We start from the raw sequence: 14,374 nt of genomic DNA, 5'->3' as shown, positions 1-14,374 counted from the left end.
TATCTATGTAAATATATATAATATATATATGTAGTTATATATATATTTTATATATATAAAAAATTATGTAGTAACTGCAATGTACTTATTTTTTTCATGCATTGTGTCCCCTGAAATGCAAAGTGTATTGCTTTCAGATGATCTGTCTGAAGTTGCTTCTCTGCCACTTTGTGTAAAAAATAGCATAGGAAATAAGTCTTTGTAGATTCTGCATGGTTTGGGCTCTGAAAGGTGTCTGTATGGATTCTTTCCAAATCATGTTTTCAATTGATCCCAGGAGTGAACTAGACCTGCTCAGAACAGAGCTGTATTTAATTTTATCGTATGTTACAACCGATGATTCATTGTGGGTCATTGCGGACGGTTCCCCACAGTGGGATTGGTCACCTTTGTAATTTTTCTTTTAAGCCAACATATTACCACCAACAAGAAACATGGTTCTCGTTACCAGCTGCAGCCTTCCCAGAAGGTCTCCCCTAAAAGAACATACCTGCTGCCATCAGCAGCTGGATACCGGACCTGCAGCTGCTCTGAGCAGAGCTCCTTATTTCAGGGTTGCTTTACAGCAACCTGTAAGGTACAGGAAATACCTCAGTTATAGACACCTTTGAAAAGTACATGGCAAAATCCACCAAAAAGTGTATTCTGGAGGAAGAACAGAAACAGGCTTATATGTGTACACTCAGTTTAGACATTTTTAACTGGGATACTTCTATTGACAGGATGAAAACATACTTAATATTTTGCTAAACAGTTAAAATTATCATGTTAAATGGATTTGAAATGCTTAATTAAACACTATTATTAATGTACTATCTTCCTAAGCATTTGTAGGTGAGAATGCATCTCAGATTTTTTTCATGGCATGAGCATTTAAAAGTGCAGAGAGAAGCAAATGAAAAAGGTGTAGTGAGCGCTTCCTGAGTAGAGCATTGGTCAGTGCTGCCTTCTACTTCCTTATAAGTCAAATTCAATATACTTATTTCAAATGAAATAAAATTTTAACCACCCGAGTCAAAGAAGATTGAAGACAAATAGTGTGATTTGAAAAACAAATTTCATAAGCAAATGCTATTCAAGAAGTCAGTGGATTTTTCCGTCAAATTTGCTGTTTTTAAGAAATGTTGTTAAAACTTAAAAAATAAAAAAGTTATGCAATATTTCTTCTATGCAAATATGTATGAGCATGCACACTTAATTAACAAGGCGTTAAGTATCTAGTCAAGGGTTTTAGTAGGACTTTACTCTGCAAAATACTGGGGGCTAATTCATGCATGTAGCTCTACTTATGAGTCTGTTCATGTGTAACAGATTAAAGGGAATACTAAAGGTAAACAATTATATTGAAGCCAGCAAAATTCTTCTTCAGTTTTCAGTGATTTTTTTTTCCACGTACAAGAAAAATAATATTTTTCCCTAGTTATCTTCCCTATCTGTGATCATTTGTGTGTTTTTACATTTGGGCTAGAACGCTTGTGAAAGCTTTCTAAGCCTGCTTCAATGGAGAAAAATAATTTTTCTGTAAAGTGGGAGGTGCGTAGGGAAGTGCAACTTCGATATTTGGAAAGCCGAACAAGAGACATGTTCTTTTTAAAAAACCCAACAAAACCAGCCAACAAAAAAAGCCCAAAACAACCACCAAAAACAAACTGCAAAAATCCTCCCCCAAACCCCTAATAGCCTCAAAAGACCTTTTTGAGAGAGATTGTGACTAAAACTGCCCGAAATGTAGACTGGAGAGACTTCAAACTATCCAAATAAAATGCACGTAACTCTAGAGGGAGAGGGGGCAGACTCTACAGTCAAATAATGCCTCTAAAGAACCCTTCCTGTCTCAGGCAGAAGTGTTTCTGGTATTAAGAAGATGGCCCACAAACTACGAAAATGCCAGCAAAGCAGCAAAGGCACTTTTGAACACGATGAGCTATCCTGTTCTTTCATCATACGGCAGAAAGTCAAAAGAAAAAGAGAGCTGTATAAGTGTATTGGGTCTGGCTGAGATGGAGTTAATTTTCCCCACAGCAGCCCTCATAGTGCTGTGCTTTGTACTGGTAGCTACAAAGGTGTTGATAACTCACCAGTGTTTTGGGTACTTCTGAGCAGCGCTCCACAGCATCACTGTCTCTCCTCCAACATTCCCCCCTCACCAGTAGGCTGGGGGTGGGCAAGATCTTGGGAGGACTCAGCCGGAACAGCTGACCCCAACTGACCAAAGGGATATTCCACACCATATGATGTCTGCTCAGCAACAAGGGTGGTGGTGGTGGTGCGGGGGGCATTCGTTATTACGACATTTGTCTTCTGGAGCAACCGCTGCGTGTACTGAAGTCCTATTTCCCGGGAAGTGGCTGGACATTGCCTGCTGATGGGAAGTAGAGAATAAATGTTTTGTTTTCCTTTGCTTCCGAGTGTGGCCTTTGGTTTTGCTTTATTAAAAACTGCCTTTATCTTGACCCATGAGTTTTTTTCCATCTTATTTTCTCCCCTCCCTGTCCTGCTGAGGAAGGGAGTGATAGAGTGGCTTGGTGACCACCTGGTGTTCAGTCAAGGTCAACCCACCACAATAATATACAAGGAGAAATAAAGTAGGAAAAAAAGTAGACAAAAATATGGAAAACAGTAAGAAATGCATCCATTTAGGAAAATAACAAACGTAAGAAAATGAACACTTTTATTGTTCATTTTCTAGTGACTGCGGTCACTATAAAATCAATAGAAGTGCTGTAGAAATTTAGGTTGGAAGAAAAATGCTGGTATTGCAAATAGCAATAATAAATTCACTCTCAATTTCATATCTTGTTAATTATGTAAAACAACTGTTGCTTGCTAAACTTGCACAAAATTATATAATATTATGAATACTAATGGCGGATTAGACACTTGGATATCTGTATCATAGAATTACTTTTTTGTGACGTGCTATACAGAGAACTTACAGGGCAAATTAGAAAAAGAATTACAGTCTGAAGTTTGAAGAGAAATATTACCAATCCCAAAACAAATATAATCTAAATGCTTAAAATCTTTCAGGAGTTATAAAAGCATCAGGAAAATAAAGATTTTATTTCAATATTAGATAGTAATTTTATTTACCTCACTTGGACGGGGAAAAAAAGTAGTTTAGCTAAACAATTGAAGCAGTGTAAAAATACAGCTTAGGAAATGTACTTTGTTAACATTAAAATCACACAGTAAAAGAGTGTATAGAGATAATATAACATTTAAAATAATTTCAGAAAAAAACTTAGATACAAGTAGACTAAACTAAAAAGCAAAATTTGCAACAAAAAATTGAAGAGCCAGATACATCAAACAGAATTGAAACAATCTAAATCACGGGCAATACTGAAAAAGAAGTATTTGAACAGAAAACTGGAGCAAAGAAATGCAGAAGAGCAAAAAGGTAAAATATCAAAGTAAGGAGAGTTTTAAAACTTTACTGCTTCCCAGACCAGTGAGATAGATTTGCACGACTGATTCGAGCGTAAAGGAAGACAAATATCTCCAGTGCCATGTAGCAGTAAAACATGATCTTTTAAGTCCAAGGAACACAGTGGAAGTTAAATGCCCTGTAGAAGAGGTTAAATGTTTTGGTCCTACCGAAACAGTAAGCTGTTGTCCTATTCGTCAGGCTCTAACGAAAATCAATGCAGCTGGTCTCCCTTGTCCTGCTGATCTGCAGAGAACATAGGCAAAGCTTTTGGAGTTGTTTGTACTCCCGTTTGACTGCTGAGCAGCCTGCTTTTAAATTACACCTCCTCCCGAAAGCAATGCCAAAGCATTTACTAAATTTTAGCTGACAAGATTATAACAAGAATGGACAGTCTATTCTTTTCTACTTGAATTTCTGCTTTTTCTCAGTGCCTTTTTTTTTTTTTCCCTTCCCTTTTTCACTGTTGCTCTGAAAAAATCTAGTGGAAAGTTGACCCTCAGCCCCTCCTTTTTCTCCCCATTTGAAAACCATAGGGACAGTCCTCATCCAGCAGTCTTCAGACAGAGATATTTTCAGCTGGTGGCAGCTAGTTTTTTCTGTCACTCAGGTAGAAAAAGGTACATAACAGGGGAACAACTGAAAAGACCTGCCGATAAAAAAAATCTGTTGTGCTTTTTAGTACTTGTTTAGGGCTCATTCCTGCAAGTTTCCGTATCTGGCAGTCTTGCTCCCTAGAAAGATCATTATAAATGCTGGGCATTTGTACAAGCAGCTCCTCAGTGGTTTCCTAAGCATGAGAATAGCAGAGTTTTTAATTGATTAACTCCACTCCAATGGGGTAGTTTTGTGGAGTAACTAAAAGTAAGAACACAGAGGAGGAAAGGCTTTTTTCTTAAGCTTGATAACTGCATGTACCAAAACCAGATGAGCTTACCAGAATGTGGACACAATTATTCAAAACATATCAAATGTCCCTTTACAATTTCAAGGGTTTAATTGTACATTTCCATGGTATATTAATACTTTTTGCTGGCTATTTTACAGCCATGTGCATGTCATGTGTGCCATGAGGGTTTTTTTTATGCCTACTTGGTTAAGTTCTGTGCGAGGGGATAGATAGAAATAAATAATCTTTAAGCTATTTAGCCGCTGACAAGACGGCTCGTGTTTGCAGCCTAGGGCACCGAAAGTTTCAGATTGGAATAAATGACAAGGCATCAATGGTTTTTTGGAAGCCGAATGATCAAATTTCATTTAATGGCCTCAAGAGTATTTGCGTGAAAAAAGATGACGGAGAGGGGAAAGGCTCTGATATGAAATAAAACTGCAGCCCCTTTACATTTCTCTGTGCGATTAACAAGCCTATTTTTATAAAGACAGTTTTTTTAGTGTTCCCTCAGAATCTCATCAGGACTATTCCTGGGTTGGAAAAAATACCTCTTCTGGGAGGTCTTATTATTTCTTTTTTTTTCTCGGTAGGCCTCCCAAAATGTGGTAGTTTAGGTGAGAAAGACGTTACTAAGGTAATATAAGCTGACTTTACAGGACTTGAAACATTTGCAAAATGGGAGTTGGAATCACTCCTCACAACCCACATATTGGAAAATTTTGTAAACATCAAAAGTTTAAAAATTAATTTTTTTTACTACTTCTGATTTAAGGCACTAACAGATTGTGAAGTTGCTTTTTTTTTTTTTGAGTGCTGTCTAGCACGTAGCATACTTTTTGCTGTATTTGAAAAGCCTTTCAGTTTCCACTTTTTTAATCACAGATTTCTTCTGAGAGGGAACTAAGACACTGCAGACTGTTTCTTTCTAGTAAATTATTCCAACTCTTCACTGACTGCAGCCATTTATTTGCTTGGTTTAAAATACCGTGCTCTTGTGATTGTCCTGAATATCTGCCACGACTGATTTCCTAGGAAACTCATTGCTAGCAGTATTGTATGTATATTCTATAAGTAGGCCGATTTTATTTATTTTTTTTCCTTCCTCCATTAAAAACTATTTTCTCCATTTCTGTACTGGGGTTTTACCTTGCCAGTGCTACACCTTCAGTTCTCCTCTTACACAGTGAAACAGAGCAATGAACAGACCATGGTCGTAAAATTTAAAAAAGGATTTGACACAAATATGAACGGTAAGACTCCAAGGGGACAAAAAGCACATAACTATGTGCTTTAACTACGTAGGTAATGTATTCAAGTGAGTAAAGTTATTCAAACACTTAAAAGTGACCGTGGGCTTGTATGTTTTCCTCATTCAAGGTCATTTTTTTTCACAGACAGAAGTCTAAAGTAGTTTTATTTAAGTCATACTGCAACAATTCTAGATTTACATGGAGATGATTAGAGTTGGAGAATAAAATTTGACCAAAAATCAGCTTTTCACAGAAGACTTATATAACCATATAATGTCACTATGCAAATACAATGCTAAGGAGTATTACTGCTGCAGTAAACTGATAGCACTAATGTAGATGTTCAGCATTTAAATTAAACCCCACCAGTGTGAAAAAGGGCTGTTAACATCTTTTTGCTTCAAACTGAATAACTTTATAAATCAAAGAAAACCTTCTGCATCCAAGATGTCTCTTTTTGCAACAAAATTTGAAGAAATGTGTTTTTCCATTCTCTGCCCTGATATTGTCAAACAAAAATTTCTAAGTGCCTTAAAAAAAGTAGTAATTAAGAATTTAATATTTACATCATTACACAATAAAGAGGTAAGCAAGCTGCACATTTGTAACACTCTTTTAATGTTCTTTACTAAAATATGTGCTGCTGTAGTATGGCAGTAATAGTGGAAAGATGTGATCAGGAACTAAGTTTTTAATTTAAACCCAGCCATTTGTGGCCAAGCCTCTGTGCTTTGCAAGCCAGCAGAAATGTTCAAGGACTCAGCCAGGTGATACACAGATAATCAGTTATTTGTTAAGTATACATATAATGACATGACTTGTACCATGGAAGATTGGGATACTTGGGGCATAGGCCATTTTGCTTGTAATCCTTTGAAAATCTAACTGAAAGTTAGTTTCCCCATTTGATTTGAAATGTGTGTAGATAACCTTACCTAAATTTTGTGACATCAATTTAAGTAACTAAATCCAGTTTGAATGTTGCTCAGCTGTTGTTACAGACAAATATAGCAAAGGCAAAAAGGTTTTCAGAAACTATCATGTTTGGTGTTAATATACGAGCAAAATTATATCGCAGAACATCTGGGGATTTCTGTTCCTACTAAAGGAAATGCACAGTGCTTAGCCCCTGCTTTTCCAAAAAGCATCCAGAGTGTTAGCTTGGATCCTGGAGCACTTAGGGATTACCCACCAACAGGATTCTACGTGAAGGAAAGATGTGCCCAGCAACCAGAAATGTGGGGAAAAAAATGTGTCTTCTGTGAGTTACCTGAACATGCTTGAGATGCTTGAGTAGCAATGTTTGAGGGACCAGATGGAGACGAACATGATGAGCAAAAATAACTGTGTGGTGGTCTGAGTAGCTTCTCAGAGTAGCTCTGAGAAGAAACCTAGAACAGTGGGAGGAAGACAGCTGGTACGAACATAAAATATTTCTGAGGCTTTTCAAAGGACAGATGTTTTCTCCCCATTGTTCTCCGCTTGTGTTGCTTCACTTTTGTTGGGTGATGAATACAAAGTGGTACACTTAGCGGTAGAACTGGTTGAGTTTTAGAGGGTTGGAATGTTCTTAGTTGTTAAAATTGACATTTATTACATGAAAAACTTTAAAAGCAACAAAATTTTTCAATTGAAAGAATTTCTATTACAAAACTTATGTGCTGATATCTAAGGGGAATTTACAGCATCAGCAATTTCCTTTCTTTTGAAAATGCTGTTCTTATTCCATTGCAAAAGTTCAAGTTCAAAATGTTCTGATTTTATCATTTTTTCCATTTGAAATAAAAAAATAACTTAGTCAAAATTTCCCATAAAGGAAAACCTATTTTTCAGACACTGCTGTTATCTGAATAAGGGCCAAATTCTGCTCTTAGCTTCTATGCCAGCCTTGAGGGACCAAATGTACATCTCGTTATACTGTAGACATTTATGGGGTGTAATTAATTTTCTCATTTAAAAAAGAAAGAAATCCCAGGGATTTGTTCTGTGCTGCTTTGAAATGAAACTCAGCTGTCACTCTGGAGAATGGTTTAGGTTGTCAGACATGATGCAAGAAGGCTGGTTTGCATTCATAGTACCAGCCATTGTAGCCTTGTGAAAAATCTGGGGTGTGTGTGCATTTGTGTGCCTTTCTCTTTTCTGTTTGATCTCAGTCAGTGCTTCATTTTCTCCCTGTTTGCTTCATTATATTTTCTATTGTTGTAAGTTTATAAAAAAATAAAAGTATATACTTTGCCTTTCCTTTTTTCCCCTTATTTCTTCCTTCTTTCCACAGCTGGCACATCTTGGCTTTTCTTCCTCTTCTTCTGTACTGTCTCATGAACATACTCTTCTATGACATTTGTTTTTCTACACTTTTTTTTTCTGTCCGACTGTTTCCCTTTCCTCTCTTTGATATGTTATCAGGCTCTCTTTTCTGTCTTTGCTTTATCCACCTTATTTTTTTTATTATCCATGCTTTTTGCTCTCTGTCAATTCCCCCATTTTGTCACCCTCTCCATCTCCTTGTAATTTCTTCTGGCTCCCTCACCATACCCTTCATCACTGTTTGCTATCCCCAACACATACTGTTGCATGACACCCTGACTCTTTCATGCCTACCTCCTACCAGTACCTGGTACCCTCCTCACATGTACGTCTTTCTGCAGATGTCATTAGTCGCATTAGGACTGGGATGAGACAAGAGAAAGCGTTTTTCTCCTGTTCCCGTAAGGATCTGGATATGCATGTGGTCTGTTTGCTGTTCAGACGAGTGTACATCCATCATCTGCAAAGTCCATTGAATAGTCTGTGGATAGTTACAGATTGTATTTTTTAACTGCCTCATACTACCTTATAATAGGATTTGATGTCTTTCATGGGTATATGAGACCAGACTCCTCTTGGCAACATCTCTTTGATTTTGAAGTTATGTTTGTGTGACAGAAAGCAGCCTCATCCATCCTTGTTTTGCTGCATTTATATGGCACAGGAATGTAACACTTCTGATTTATTTATTTTTTCTCAGTTGCAAATGTTTTTATTGGGAAACCATTGCTATTCTGAAAACCTCTGCAACTTGGCTTAACATGTGTTTTCTAATATATGAATAGGAAAGTTAGAAGTCCAGCTTAAATGAAAGTTGCTGTTATTTACAAGACTGTCACTGGTTTTAGAAGAAGGTTCTCTGCTTCTGTGACATGTTAATATCGGCAGGCGATCTAAACATATTTGCTGGAAGGACAATCTGAAGGGACAATTACAGAATTCACATGAACATGCTGCTCACTTCTAAGAAGAAAAATAATGTGTCTTTGGGCAGCAACACAGTGTAAAGATGGGAAACCTTGTCTGAGAAAAATCAAATTTCTGCATTTCCATACTTTGAGACTCTCATAAACTTTCTGAATCAATTTAAGCCAATGACATGTCTCATCAGACATCTTCTAATTAGAAACCTTTACATTTTTCAGATACAGTGAGATCTGGAAATGCAAATATGAAATAACTGGCAACTAACAAAAATCTTTTAATAGAAGGAACATCAGAATGGGAATTCACAGCTTATATAACTAATATTTTAAAAAGGGAACAGATTAGCACAGGCAAATAAATCCTTATCCATACATGAAAAAATGGATAAAAATAATTAATAATAGAGTAATGAAGCGTCTGAAACTTGATAGGATGAGGTTTGAACAATACAATCAGCCATGAAAGAGTTCCTTTGCAGAAGAGCTATCACCTCTCAGTGAGGTTTCTCATTCTCTTAAATATGAGGTCCTGATCCCTCCTGAGAACAGATCACTTGGTTAAACAGATTATATCTGATCTAGTTCTTGCTTGTGTATGGGAATAGATGTAACAAAAATCTCAGCAATACCACTTTATGCACACCTGGCTTTTGCAAAAAGTTTAAGATCATTGTTATTTCAGTGGTACATCTCTTGCTGCTAGTTCTGTGCAGTTGCACTGCTATAAAATTAGAGTTTTTTTCTGTAATAAGTAATGGAGAAGATGGGCATATTTGGAGAACATTCAGAGAAACCTTAGTGTTTGGAGAAGTGACAGATGTGAATAATGCAAGTGAAATCAATCTGATTTATGCTTTTGAGTAAAATATTGTAAATAGTTGCATTACGTTTTGGTAAAATAATACTACATCAGTTCAGAAGAACGTCTTACCTTTAGGCTTGAGAGGTCTGGTATTTAATGGTTTATCCTCAAATCTGAGAAATCAAAGAATGCTATTTCACTGGAAGCAGGCAAAAGGAGTAAAATCCACACACGGCTACGTGTTAGTACTAGATTTACTGCTGCGTTTATGCAACACAAAAACCGCCCCGCCCCCCATGTTGATAGGTAATGGTCATTATTATCACAGCTTCTCTCATTCCTTTTCATTGCTAGGAAATTCATAACGTGGATTGTCTTTCACTCTCATAATGATCTTTCAGCCAGATTTGACCTTATTTCTTTACCTGTTGCCCTAATTTTCAGAACATTGTGGCCAATATGAGATATGATTTTGCTTTGCAATTTAAATGCTTTATTTCTCAGAGAAGAGAAATATAGAGAGTATATTGATCATAGAAATATTGAAAATGTCAAGCTTTTGGATTGGAACAATACCAGGCAAAGTATTGACTGAAAAACTTAAAAAATTAATCCAGACCATCTTTCATGATGTTTATTTAATAATGGCAACCACCCATGAACAGTTAATCCTAATCTTTTTTTTTTTTCTTTCATACTTAATCAGAAAGGGGTTTAACTGAAGGCTAGGTATTTCAAATTTGTGTCATAAACTTATCTGGCTTCTTCCTGCTTTTATAGAAATAAGTGGTAAAACTTTAGAGGATGTGTCCTTAGTTAAAAGTTTCTTTGCTTGCCTGAAGAATAAAGACAGCAAGAGCAAAACAGGTAGAGTGGAGCATTAGGAATAATGCAGGGAAGAAAGAGGCAACAGTGACATAAACTTAAAGGTGGCAGACATACGTTAATTACTGCCAGTAATATTTTCTAGATATGCTACTTGTCGCATCTGTTTCAGCTCTGATCATGTCTGTAACAGGTTTTCAGGACTTCAAGTTGTAAATGTTTCTAGGGAAGGGATTTTCATTACTCTTTGAAGTACCTGCTGTATTTCTGATCACTGCAAAACTAATATATGGTGCATTGCTATGCCTCAAAAATGTCAAAGATATGCACTACATACATATATTCTATATATATATAAAATGAGGTTTGGGAAGTGCTTCAATATTTTACATCGAATTCTTATATTCTTTGCATTTTAAATTACAAGCTCTAATGATAGTCGTGACAAACACATGAAAAATAGTATTTTAATTAAATAGCTAATTTACATTCTACATTCATAGCTTTGTTTATTCATGTTACAGTCATAACATTTTTCACACCTTAGTGATTGACTGTGTTTTGAGGGATGTATCTAAACATTAAAACAGGCTGTGCTGTTGGTATCTTGGAACATCCTAAATGAATGTAAATTGTTCTACTACATCTACTTTCTAACGAAACACAGAAAAGAATTTTAAGTACCCCATAGTATTCAACTAATATTCCCACATTTCTGTCTGTTGCAATAACATTTTGTATTGGACAGTTCTCAGTACTGCTACTGTATGTTTTCAGATAAATCAGTACATTTTTTGTTGCAAAAGAGTTTGAAAGGGAGGGAAAAAAATCACTCACAAAACCAGCATTACAATAAATTTTTCTTCCTTTTTTTTTTCTTTTTTCTTTTCTACCATTTAAAATTTAAAGTTACTGGAACTGAAGATTGTTGATCTAATTGCCCTGCAAAAAATTATCTGAGCTTGCCATCCTCCTTCAACAAATGGAGTGAATGTTCTCGGAAACTTGCTAGAATTAATCTTAAAGCGTAAAACTTCTTTAGCGTTTGTGCGAGAGCCACAAAACTGCATGCACATGAAATCAAGCATCACATTTAAAGACCTATTCATTAAATTCTTCAAGTATTCAGAACTCCCACCTTCTTATATTCTACACAAGAAAGACAATGGATCCTTGTTAGTACCATTGGTGTGTTTACAGGTTTCAGAATTTTATGCACATCATAAAACCATCTTGTATAAAGCTGAATATATACAATGTATAATGTTTATAAATAAGAGTTGCTGGTACTGGAAGAGGGCAACAAAAAATTTGGAAACGGCTTAAAAAAAATTATCTAACATTCAATGAAATCACTCCTGAAACAGAAAACAAGATTTAACTCTCCACAATGAAGAAACTACTTCTTTTTCCCCTATAATATAAAGAAGTTGAGGTGAGTATGAAACAGAACTCTAAAAGCAGTATGTTTCATATGAAAAGATGAAAGATTTTATAGTCTTAACTGTCCAATCTCTAAAGGCAAACTGATAATTTGAAAAGCAGAAAGAAAACACTATCTTGCCCATAAAGGAGAGTTGCAGAAATTAATATTTTCATTTAACTGAAACTTGTTGTCTCCTTTTTTAACATATTAATTTTTTATTTCACAAAAGCTGGTAAGTAGTTATGACCCTTCGTTTCAATTGTGACCAGTACTATTATTTTTAAAGTAGATGATATGTATCTATTTATGCATACATATAAGCAGAGTGTTTAAACCATAGATTTCTCTGGCTCCTGTATTTTCATTTTAGCTTGCTAATTTAGCTATATGCTAAATCCATATCACACCTACAGTTCTCGCTGGAGCTATATCTTCCTAAAATATTTTGTTGTAATTTAGAAAAACAGTAAAAAAATAAGTTTATGAATAATTTACGAATAAAAGGAAAACATCCACTTAAATAACAAATAATTTACTCACCTCAGGCATGTAGCTGAGGAGAATGTACTTTCAGCCAGATTTGAAAGTCATAGCTGAAGTGCTGTACGTTGACTGGCAGTTCTGGTTTTTCTCATTGCAAGAAATTTCACTGCAAGTCACGTGAAGCTAATCCTGCTAAATCCTTTGATTTGTTTAGAGCTTCCTAGGTAACTCAGGTTTTAAGGCCTTTCTATAGATTTATTTTTCTTAAAAATAAACCACTAAAGAAAAGGAGGTAACTGTAAAAACTGCTGTAGCATTAAGACATCCTGGCATTGTAATATCAGCCTAAGTTGCAGCAAGAAACAGCAGGATGTGCTCAATACATTTTGTTTAGCTGCATTAGAAATGAACCTCCAAACACATTTACCACGTACCTTTCTTATAGACCTTCCACTGTCTGTATTTTTAACATTCTGGTTCTGTTTCCTTCTCATATAAATCAGAAGTTAACCTTCAGTCAGTGAATTAAAGATGTGAGAGGTCTTACTTATATTGAATATCCAAGATGTTGGCAGGGGTGGTACTTTGAAAGGGTTATAATTTTTTTCCTCCCTCTCCAATGCAATGTCAAATGGGACTACTGCTGTCAGTTCACACGGTCCTTTGTATTTACACAATAAAAGTTTATGCATCAGGAACATAAGACATAGGAGACCCAGTGTGCAGTTCTAGAGGAGCAAGCAACTGACAATATAATTTAGTTCTACTATGTACAGTTATGTTTTTATGGCTGTGACCTGTTGGTTACCTGTTTTGTGCCCTTGGTATTGGCAGCTATTAAAAGTTGAAAGCAAAGGCCTAAAGACTATATTCAGTATCGTCTTAATAGCAGGTTACTTCTACAGACCCCATCATAGGGGGAAGTCTATTGGTTTGGTACCTTCCTTTTTGGAGGCATGAAGGGGCAGAATGTTTGGTCTAATGGGGTTTCCAGGTTTTCCAAAAAAACACACACCCCCAAAAAAATTAGGTTTTGCTAACCAGATATTTTGCCTCCTCCAGGGGCATGAGGTCTCATGGCCTCCAGAGCCAGAGTCCTCTTTTCACCTCAATAATGGTAGGCAACAGTGCTGGAACTTTTGAGCATCCAATGCTAAAATAAACCCCCACTGAATGCTGGGTTTCTGTCAAATTTGTGGGGGATTAAAAAAGGTCAATGAGCTTTGGGGAACTGCAGAGAAGGCAAAATGCCTCTTGCTGGCTCCTTTGCTGGGTTCCCTTGCCAGGAGGTTCTGATTTAGCGCCAGGGCTCTTCTGCCAAGGATGACGTTGGCTTGTAGTACAATGTGCAGCTGAGGACTTGGGGCTGCTTCTCTTTTGCTCCTTTCTACAGTTGGAAACGTCTTCCTTCCCCAGCGGAAGAGCATTTCCTTCCCTTCCGCCCCCAGGGCACTCACTGATCCCATATGTGCTGCAGCTCTGCTCCAGCAACTTGCTCAGGAAACGGAGAAACACCAAAGGCTAGAGGAAGAGGAGGGCGAGTGTAGCCTGTCTCTGGCTCCTCTTCTTTTCCCACTCCTAAGGTAGAGAAGGGCTACACTGGTAGCACTGTCATGGCCTGGAGACAGAAAGGCAGGGACACAGCAGGGTCATGTATTGCAGAAGAGGGTCTGACTTGGCCATGTAGGGCAGCAGGGTGAGGCACAAAGCTACTGTAATGAATATTGTGATTGTATGGGTGCCTGGTTGTAATGCGCGGTTAGCATCATGGTACTGCTGTGGTGTTGGTGCATCATCCATCTTTATGCTGAAAGTGTTGTGGTCCATATGCTATACAGCAGCTGTGTCCTGAGTCAAGGCTGTGCCTGGGCACTTCTGACTGTGGGCTTCAGGGACATGGCCATAAGCCTCTCATGTTGAGGAGCATGTGGAAGAGCCCATGGCATTTTATACAGTCTGACTCACGAGGTATTCAGCTTGTACAAGCCATACTCACAGAAAAGAAAGGTACAGATAATGCTGCAAGAATTGTA

General features: G+C 36.9%; 1 protein-coding gene across 3 annotated transcripts in view; it reads right to left on the bottom strand.

Annotated features, from left to right (window-relative positions):
• Window positions 1–12,863, bottom strand: part of ASIP (agouti signaling protein) — a 44,806-nt gene extending 31,943 nt beyond the window's left edge. Inside the window, exon 1 of one of the 3 annotated variants that reach the window (XM_019473319.1) lies at window positions 12,776–12,863. The gene's annotated coding sequence lies outside the window, so the exon portion shown is untranslated. Of the gene's footprint in view, window positions 1–3,600; window positions 3,865–12,775 lie in introns of those variants that run through there. The other 2 variants (XM_019473320.1, XM_009284002.2) reach the window with 2 other exon arrangements.
• Window positions 12,864–14,374: the final 1,511 nt, after the last annotated feature.

The sequence above is a fragment of the Aptenodytes forsteri genome, unplaced genomic scaffold, assembly GCF_000699145.1.
Source record: "Aptenodytes forsteri isolate BGI_AS27 unplaced genomic scaffold, ASM69914v1 Scaffold295, whole genome shotgun sequence".
In the NCBI taxonomy this organism is placed as follows: domain Eukaryota; kingdom Metazoa; phylum Chordata; class Aves; order Sphenisciformes; family Spheniscidae; genus Aptenodytes; species Aptenodytes forsteri.
Note: the sequence above shows the minus strand (reverse complement) of the source record. Positions and strands in the feature narration are given on the sequence as shown.